Source organism: Propithecus coquereli, unplaced genomic scaffold (genome assembly GCF_000956105.1).
Source record: "Propithecus coquereli isolate 6110/MARCELLA unplaced genomic scaffold, Pcoq_1.0 Scaffold931, whole genome shotgun sequence".
NCBI lineage: Eukaryota > Metazoa > Chordata > Mammalia > Primates > Indriidae > Propithecus > Propithecus coquereli.
In genome coordinates this window covers 134,221-136,276 of record NW_012155630.1, presented here as the reverse complement: position 1 = coordinate 136,276, position 2,056 = coordinate 134,221, and the positions used below count along the sequence as shown (strand labels likewise).

The 2,056-nt window shown below is 39.9% G+C and overlaps 1 pseudogene; it reads left to right on the top strand.

Moving 5' to 3' along the window:
- Positions 1-747: 747 nt before the first annotated feature.
- On the top strand, positions 748-1,526 carry LOC105826875 (annotated as a pseudogene).
- The last annotated feature ends 530 nt before the right edge of the window (positions 1,527-2,056 follow it).

Below are 2,056 nucleotides of genomic sequence, written 5' to 3'. Positions count from 1 at the left end.
GAGAACCCGAATGTTGTCTAGGTTAAAATACGAGTGTTAGCCTAATTCACTTGCAGTCATATATGAAAGAACAGAGGCACTAACGTTACCAGCCCACCAAGAAAGAGGTAAGTAAAAAAGATAGAGCCAGGAATCTATTCTTTTTCTCTGAAAAGAACAGAGCTCAACCAAAAAACTAAAATGGCGTCCCCGTAGTAACCAGGCTGGGAATGGTGAAGGAAAACCCACCTGCTCATGAATATGGAAAGAAGGGTCTGTGATCCTTGTCATAAACAGGAAAACTTTTTTTATTTAGTCAAAGAAATGATGACTTATAAGCTCCTGGAATGCATGGCAATTAGAAATAGAGAAAAGCAGAAGCACCAACATCATGCTTGACTCTTCCAGGTCTAAAGGAGCTGTCTTAGACAAACACTGCAGCAAGGAGAAGGGATTACATTAATGCTAAGCACTGTAAATCAAGCCACTGATTGTAAAGATGTGCACACAGACACACACACACACACACACCCACCATCTTTCCTGGTACAACTAATAGGTTCCTCCAATAAAGGCTTCAGAATTTCTGCAGGGAATTTAAAATAAAAACCAGAACATGGGCACAGTGGCACATGCCTGTAGTCCCAGCTTCTCGGGAAGCTGAGGTGAGTGGATCATTTGAGCCCAGGAGTTTGAATCCAGCCTGGGTGACACAGTGAGACCCTGTCTCTTAACAAAACATAACCAAAACAACAACAAAAAACCCAGAGGAATTGCCTCAAGATTGAGGTGAGTAAAGGTCTAAGGCTTTCTGATGAATTGGCTCCCACCGTAATTTCTTACCAAGGAATTGAGCCAAAGCTAAACATCATTGGAATTGTTAAACTTGTGGACGCTGCTGAAGTAGTTATCGATCCAGATGCCCACCACTTCTGAATCAGAAACATATCTTGTTAAGCAGCTCAAGTCATAACTCTTGGTGGCACGGAATACATCACAACCATTTCAGATGAAACCTCAGAACAAGTGACAAGATGGGCTGCTGCACTAGAAGGTTATAGGAAAGAACAGGAATGCTTTGAGATACCTTATGATCCCATATAGTGGTCCACAGACCAAGTCCTGCATTAGGTGGTTTGGATAATGAAAGAATTCAGCATGACCAATACAGACCTCACCACACTCAACATTTCTGGAAGAATATTATGTAGTCTCAACCAAGAAGATCTTTTTCAGCAGGTCCCTTGGTGAGAAATTCTTTGGAGCCATCCGAGCTTCTTCAAAAATATGTATTGGCAAGCCAAGAACAGCACATGAATAAAATAGTTACAATTGATCAACCTGTGCAAATTATTCCAGCATCAGTGCAGTCTGCTACACCAAGTACCATTAAAGTTATAAATAGTAGTGCAAAGGCAGCTAAAGTACAAAGAGCTCTAAGGATCTCAGGAGAAGATAGAAGCTCACTTGGGAACAGAACAGGAAACAATGGCCAAATCCAACTATGGCATTTTTTGCTAGAACTTCTTATTGACAAGAATGCTTGAGACCATTTGGTCACAAAATGTGAACAGAAGAAACTCACCATGGAATTGACCAGCCAGTCACAGCAGTAGCCCTGGCTACTGCTTCTCTGCAAATGGAAAAGGATAATTGAGCCCCTTGAGGACCTTCTGGGATTCCAAGGTCTTTCTTAAACATTTAGAGCAAGTATGGCTTTTACCTTTATTACCAAATATGAATCTTATTTCTAGCCTGTACAATCTAAAGCATTTTTTTTTAATATTTCACACTCTTGTGAATTTGGAGCTTTTTACTTTAAGCATATATTTTAAAATATGTGTATGTTAAAGGATCACGACAATGTCTGAAGTGTGAAGGCAGGTTCATTGTGGGATAGTTATTAACAGTCAGTAAAGCTAAACTGGTCAGTATTAATGCCTAGGGCTAGGCTGAAAATTAAAAATGAAGTATCTCCAAGAAAGTCTGGCTTAACTATTTTTGAAAATATAACTGTTTCTCCTCTCTGCTGTTTTAGGTGTTGCTTTACATAGAACCAGAAAATGGAATTTCTCAG